We start from the raw sequence: 7,158 nt of genomic DNA on the forward strand, positions 1-7,158 counted from the left end.
TGGTGAAACCCCATATCTACTAAAAAATACAAAAATTAGGTTGGTGTGGTGGCATTCCCCTGTAATCCCAGCAACTTGGGAGGCTGAGGCAGGAGAACCGCTTGAACCCAGGAGGCGGAGGTTGCAGTGAGCCAAGATCGTGCCACTGCACGCCAGCGTGGTGACAGCGAGACTCTGTCTCAAAATAAACAAATAAATAAAAAATAAAAACTTGTTTGAATCTCTTTAGTGCTAAATTAATCACGTAAAGTGAAATGTTGTTCTACATGGTTTCTCTCTCGGTTTTAAAAATTTTCATGATATTCTGGCCTGGCGCAGTGGCTCACACCTGTAATCCCATTTTGGGAGGCCGAGGCGGGCGGATCACCTGAGCTCAGGATTTTGAGACCAGCCTGACCAACATGGAGAAACCCCATCTCTACTAAAAATACAAAATTAGCTGGGCGTGGTGGCACATGCCTGTAATCTCAGCTACTCAGGGGGCTACGGCAGGAGAATCGCTTGAACCCAGAAGGCGGAGGTTGAGGTGAGCTGAGATCGCGCCATTATGCTCCAACCTGGTCAACAAGAGCAAAACTTGTCTCAAAAAAAAAAAAAATTTTTTTCCATGATGTTCACCAATAATCAGGCCAGTCACACTGATACTCTTTTTGTTTCTTGGACATGTAGAGCTCATCCTCATTTTTGTCCTTTCTGTTATCTCTAATGGCATTTTTTTTCTCCCAGTTCTTTCTTTGCCTAGTTCATTCTCAAATGTTGACACTTCAGAGAATTATTTTCTAGTCATTTCATCTAAAGTAAGCTTCCAACGCACAGAGTGTGTCAGCAAATATCGCATTCCTTTGAGCAATTGTGTCTGTTCTTTTGTAACATTAAGCAATGCTAGAGTTATAAGAACTCAGTGGAAGTAGTGGGAACACCTGGGAACTAGAATTTTTGGAATGTAATCACTCATAGTGCAACCCTAAGAGAGGCATCCTGCAATCCTGTTTGTCAATGTGTGCCAGGCCTTCAAAGGAGCCAAGTCTTGTCATTCAAATGCTCTCAGCTGAAATGAATTGTGACAGTTTACATAATCTATTGTATGTTAGGGAGCATCTGTTTTAACCATATTCTACGTAATTAGGCTCTCTGCCACTTTTCAGAGGTTTTAGGTTTATTAACAACATTCAAATCTAGTAAAGTGACGTCCCATGCTTTGTATGATGACTTTCTCCAATACTTAGCAGAAATAAAATTGGAACTTCAGGGTAGCAGGAGTATCCCAGGATCTATTGTTGCCCTTTGCTGGGAAAATCAAAATGTTTTTCCTAGGATTTCATTTTGTATAACTGTATAAACTAAGATATTTGAGTTTTATGAATTACAGTTTCTCCTGTAGTATCTATATTTTATTGAAAGACCAAACTAAGCTTTAGTTTTCTTAAAATATATATTGAATTCCATTCATTAAAGAAGATCTTGATGTTCTGTCATACACTAGATATTATCCTAAATTTCTAGATAAAGCATTACATGGCACATACAGTTTTCTATTGAAGAAAATCTTGACAATGGAGAGGGAAGAAACTATTTTCAGATAGTCACATAGGCTATGTATAAAATGAAACACAATGATGTGATATAGAAATGGACTACTCTGTGTATGCTTAGAGGTTACTTTAGATGAAGTAACTAGAAAACATTTCTTTGAAATGTCAACATTTAAAGAAGAACCAGGCAAAGGAAGATCTGGGAACAAAGCATTGACGTTAGGGATAATAAGAAGGACACAAATGCGAATAAGCGGTACACGTTCAAGAAACAGAAAAGACAACAGTGTGACTGGCTTGATTGTTGTCACAGCAAAGAAGTACAGGATATGGTCAAATGGGCGGGCAAGGGGGATGACTTATATGTCTTTTGTTAACTTTGGAAAAGAGTTTTTAATTAGACCTTAAGTGCAATAAGAACTCACTAGATGGTTGTAGGTTGAAGTATATTTATAAAGATAGCTTCTACATGGGGACAGGAGAGGCTCAGGGAGAGCAGTTGGGCATCTATTATAATAGTCATGGTGTGAAATAATGGCAGCCTGAGTTAATGTCATGGCAGTGAACACAGAAAGGAACTATGAAATGCAGTGTGTATCAGGAGGTAAAGCCAAAGCTTACTAATGGATTGAATGTGGTGTGCGTTAGAAAGTAAAAGAATTATAGCTGGCCCCTGGGTTTTGGGTTTGAACAAACAGGTAGAATAGTAAATCTGCTCTGATGGAGAAGCCACAGGAAATAGGTTTAAGAGTGAATACATAGATAAATAGAGAGGTTGTCTTAGCAAAATCAATTCAATATACAGTCCTCCAAACCTCCATCTGAGGGTAAATAAATTTAAGCTGTATCAATTGACATGTGTCTGTAAACTTAATACGTATTTTAGTCTACAAATAAAAAGAAAGATAATACATTTGGCACAGTTTCACAATAAAATAACCTTAAAAAAAAACAACAAAAAAAAACCTTTCTTAAGTGACATATCACCCCATTAGTAGCTATAGATTTTTCTCTGTCCCAATGTTAAGAGAGATATAGGAGCTGCCATTATTTCTAAAATTAAATATTTAAAATCTCTCATTTCAAAGAGCACAATTTCTTCCTTAAGGATAATAAGAAATGTTCTCAATTATTTCAATATAGTTAGAAGTGAAATCATTATCACCAATGGATCAAAATGAACTTTCTTTCATCTTACATGTGGAGAGATGCCTTTTCAATATCTTAAAAACTTGCGGAAATTTCACCTTCCCCAATTTTACCTACACCTTGTCTTAAAATCATAGACTTATATTTATGTAGAATAATGATACGTTGTAAGCATTGTAATAGTAATAGAAGTATCAGAAACTAGTGATTACCACATTATCCTTTTTTGAGAAAATAGAAGAATGCAGGCCAGGGTGATGATTAAAGAAATAGGCAGGACAAAAGATCCATCAGCATTACTCAATGATTTCATATATATTATATTTAAAACTGTCTTTAAAGCATGAGAGACTGCTGTTTTTTAAAAGTTTGCAATATGTCATAAAATTTATTGTGTTGTAAACATACAGAAAACACAGCTTCACATATTTGTGCTTCTGAGCTTATGAAGAATGTATTTAGTATGGCCAATCTTCCAACTAATCAGTACTGGCTTCAGCAGCAGGCATAATTTTGAGAATCATTTGCACATAAGGAGGAAGCCAACTTGTTGAGCTCTCAGAGGAAAGATAGAAGAATAAATGATTTATATATTTTTTTAAAACAGTTGTTTGATTAAAAGACAAGGGTAGGCATGAATGTGATTTAGGGCAATAGAAATGATTGTGTGTGTGTCTGTGTGTGTGTGCGTGTGTGCATGTGCGTGTGCGTGTGCATGTGCATGCATGTGTGTGAATTAGCAAAAGTTGCTAAATTTCAGAGCAAGACAGATACAGGGATAGAGGTAAATTTAAAAGAGCTTCTTTATGCAACTGAGCAAGAACTTTAAAGAGCAGTTAATATTACCTTTACACTGCTAGTGGGGATGTAAACTAGTACAACCACTATGGAAAACAACATGAAGATTCCTTAAAAACCTACAAGTAGATCTATGATTTGATCCAGCAATCCCATCACTGGATATCCACCCAGAGGAAACGAAATCATTACACTTGCACCTGCATGTTTATAGCAGCACAATTTACAACTGCAAAATATGGAACCAGCCCAAAGGCCCGTTAATCAACATATGAGTAAAGAAAATGTGGTACATATATACTATGAAATATTACTCAGCCATAAAAAGGAACAAAATAATGGCATTTGCAGCAACTTGGATGGATTTGGAGACCATAATTCTAAGTGAAGAAACTCAGGAATGGAAAACAAACATCCTATGTTTTCACTCATTAGTGGGAGCTATGAGGAAACAAAGTCATAAGAATGATATGGTGGACTTTGGAGACTTGGGAGAACGGGTATGAGGGGTGTGAGGGATAAAAGACTACACAGTAGGTGCAGTGTACGCTGCTGAGGTGAGAAGTGCACCAAAATCTCAGAAATCAGCACTAAATAATTTATATATGTAAACAAACACCACCTGTTTCCCAAAAACATATTTTAAAAAATCCTTATCTTAATCACATTCACAAAGTCCCTTTCCGCCATGGAAGGTAAAATATCTGTAGGTTCTGGGTCATAGGTTGTGGACGTCTTTAAGGGTCATTATTATCCCTATCATATTTGGTTTATTACTTGTCTAGTGAAATCTCAGAGCAGAGGCTACACTTTATTTTCACATTCCTAGCTCCAGCACAAGGAGCTTAGTAAGCTTTTGTTAGCTGAATAAAGTGATGAGTGAAAGTTAAAAAAAAAAAAAAAAAAAAAAAGTAAGTGATATGGTTTTGCTGTGTCCCCACACAAATCTCATCTTGAATTGTAGCTCCCATAATTCCCACATGTTTTGGGAGTGACCCAGCAGGATATAATTGAATCATGGGGGGAGTTTCCCCCACACTCTTCTTGTGGTAGTGAATAAGTCTCATAGATCTGATAGTTTTATAAGGGGAAACCCCTATTGCTTGGCTCTCATTTTCTCTAGTCTGCCACCAGATAAGATGTGCCTTTCACTGTCCACCATGATTTTGAGGCCTCCCTAGCCACATGGAACTGTGAGTCTATTAAACCTCTTTTTCTTTATAAATTACCCAGTCTCAGGTAGGTCTTTATCAGCAGTGTGAAAACAAACTAATACAGTAAATTGGTACCAGGTAGTGGGGTGCTGTTGTAAGGATACCCAAAAATGTGAAAGCAACTTTGGAACTAGGTAACAGACAGAAGTTAAAACAGTTTGGAGGGCTCAGAAGAGGACAGGAAAATGTGGGAAAGTTTGGAACTTCCTAGAGACTTGTTGAATGGCTTCAACCAAAATGTTGATAATGATATGGACAATGAAATCCAGGCTGCGGTGGTCTCAGATGGAGATGAGGAACTTATTGGGAACTGGAGTAAAGGTGACACTTGCTATGTTTTAGCAAAGAGATTGGTGGTATTTTGCCCCTGCCTTAAAGATTTGTGGAACTTTGAACTTGAGGGAGATCATTTAGAGTAGCTGGCAGAATAAATTTCTAAGCAGCAAAGCATTCAAGAGGTGACTTGGGTGCTGTTAAAAAGCATTCAGTTTTAAAAGGGAAACAGAGCATAAAGGATAAAGGTTCAGAAAATTTGCAGCCTGAAGATGTGATAAAAAACATAAGAAAAGCCAATTTTTTGAGGAAAAATTCAAGCCAGCTGCAGAAATTTGCATAAGTAATGAGGAGCCAAATGTTAATCATCAAGAAAATGAGGAAAAGGTCTCCAGGGCATGTCAGAGACCTTTCTGGCAGCCCCTCCCATCACAGGCCTGGAGGCCTGGGAGGAAAAACTTGTTTCATGGGCCAGTCCCAGGCCCCTCCTTCTGTGTGCAGCCTAGGAACTTGGTGCCCTGCATCCCAGCCACTGTAGCCATGGCTAAAAGGGACCAAGGTGCAGCTTGGGCTGTGGTTTCAGAGGGTGCAAGCCCCAAGCTTTGGGAGCTTCCACGTGGTGTTGAGCATGTGGGCGGACGGAAGTCTAGAATTGAAGTTTGGGAACCTACGCCTAGATTTCAGAGGATGTATGAAAACACTTGGATGCTCAGACAGAAGTTTGCTGCAGGGGCAGAGTTCTCTTGGAAACCTCTGCTAGGGCAGTGCAGAAGGGAAATTTTGGGTCAGAGCCTCTACACAAGAGTCCCTACTGAGGCACCAACTAGTGGAACTGTGAGAAGAGGGCCTCCAGATCCCAGGGTCACCACCTACTGGAGCTATGAGAACTGTCCTCCAGACCCCAGAATGGTATATCCACCTACAGCTTGTACCATGTGCCTGGAAAAGCCATAGACACTCAATGCCAACCCATAAAAGCAGCAGACAGGGAGGATGTACCCTGCACAACCACAGGGGTGGAGCTGCCCAAGGCCTTGAGAGCTTACCTCTTGCATCAGTGTGACCTGGATATGAGACACGGAGTCAAAGGAGATTATTTTGGAGCTTTAAGATTTGACTGCCTCGCTGGATTTCAAACTCGCTTGGGGGCTGTAGCCCCTTTGTTTTGGCCAATTTCTCCCATTTGGAATGGCTGTATTTACCCAATGCCTGTACCCGATTTTATCTAGGAAGTAACTAACTTGCTTTCAATTTTACAGGCTCATAGGCAGAAGGGACTTGCCTTGTCTCAGATGAGACTTTGGACTATGGACTTTTGAGCTAATGTTGAAATGAGTTAAGACTTTGGGGGACTCTTGGGAAGGCATAATTGGTTTTGAAATGTGAGGACATGTGATTTGGGAGGGGCCAGGGTGGAATGATATGGTTTGACTGTGCCCCTACCCAAATCTTATCCTGAATTGTAGCTCCCATAATTCCCATGTCTTGTGGGAGGAACCTGGTGGGAGATAATTGAATTGTGGGGACAGTTTCTCCCTCGGTGTTCTCATGGTTGTGAACAAATCATGGTTGTGGACAAATCTCACGAGATCTGATGGTTTTATAAGGGGAAATCCCTTTTGCTTGTCTCTCATTTTCTCTTGCCTGCTGCCATGTAAAACATGCCTTTTCACTGTCTACCATGATTGAGAGGCCTCCTCAGCCATGTGGAACTGAAAGTCCATTAAACTTCCTTTTCTTTATAAGTTGCCTTTATAATTTTCTTTATAAATGTCTTTATCAGTGGTATGAAAATGGACTAATACTGTACGATTATTATCCAAGGAGTTATCTTGTAAATTAAGTATTAAAACGCAGTATCTATTAAGTCATTTCCAATGGTATAAAGGTGTGTATAAACATGCTAGTAAAAAAGAAAAAAGGGAAGTTTTTTCAAAATGTTGAATCATAAGATGGTCTGTAGAAGGGTAGGAATCATCTAGAATACTCTAGTCAATGGGATCTAAAATGGCAGAGAACTGAGACACAGAAGTGATTGCAGAGATCTAAAACTTTGTAAAAATGTAACTGAATATTAAAATAAAGAGAATAAGAGAAGAGCTACCAAGAAAAAATTTAGTGAAATAGACAGGGACAGTTCATAGACATATTTTAAAACCTTAATAATAACATATAGCATTTTATGTAACTGA

The sequence above is a fragment of the Rhinopithecus bieti genome, unplaced genomic scaffold, assembly GCF_001698545.2.
Source record: "Rhinopithecus bieti isolate Rb0 unplaced genomic scaffold, ASM169854v2 scaffold_32518, whole genome shotgun sequence".
In the NCBI taxonomy this organism is placed as follows: Eukaryota; Metazoa; Chordata; class Mammalia; order Primates; family Cercopithecidae; genus Rhinopithecus; species Rhinopithecus bieti.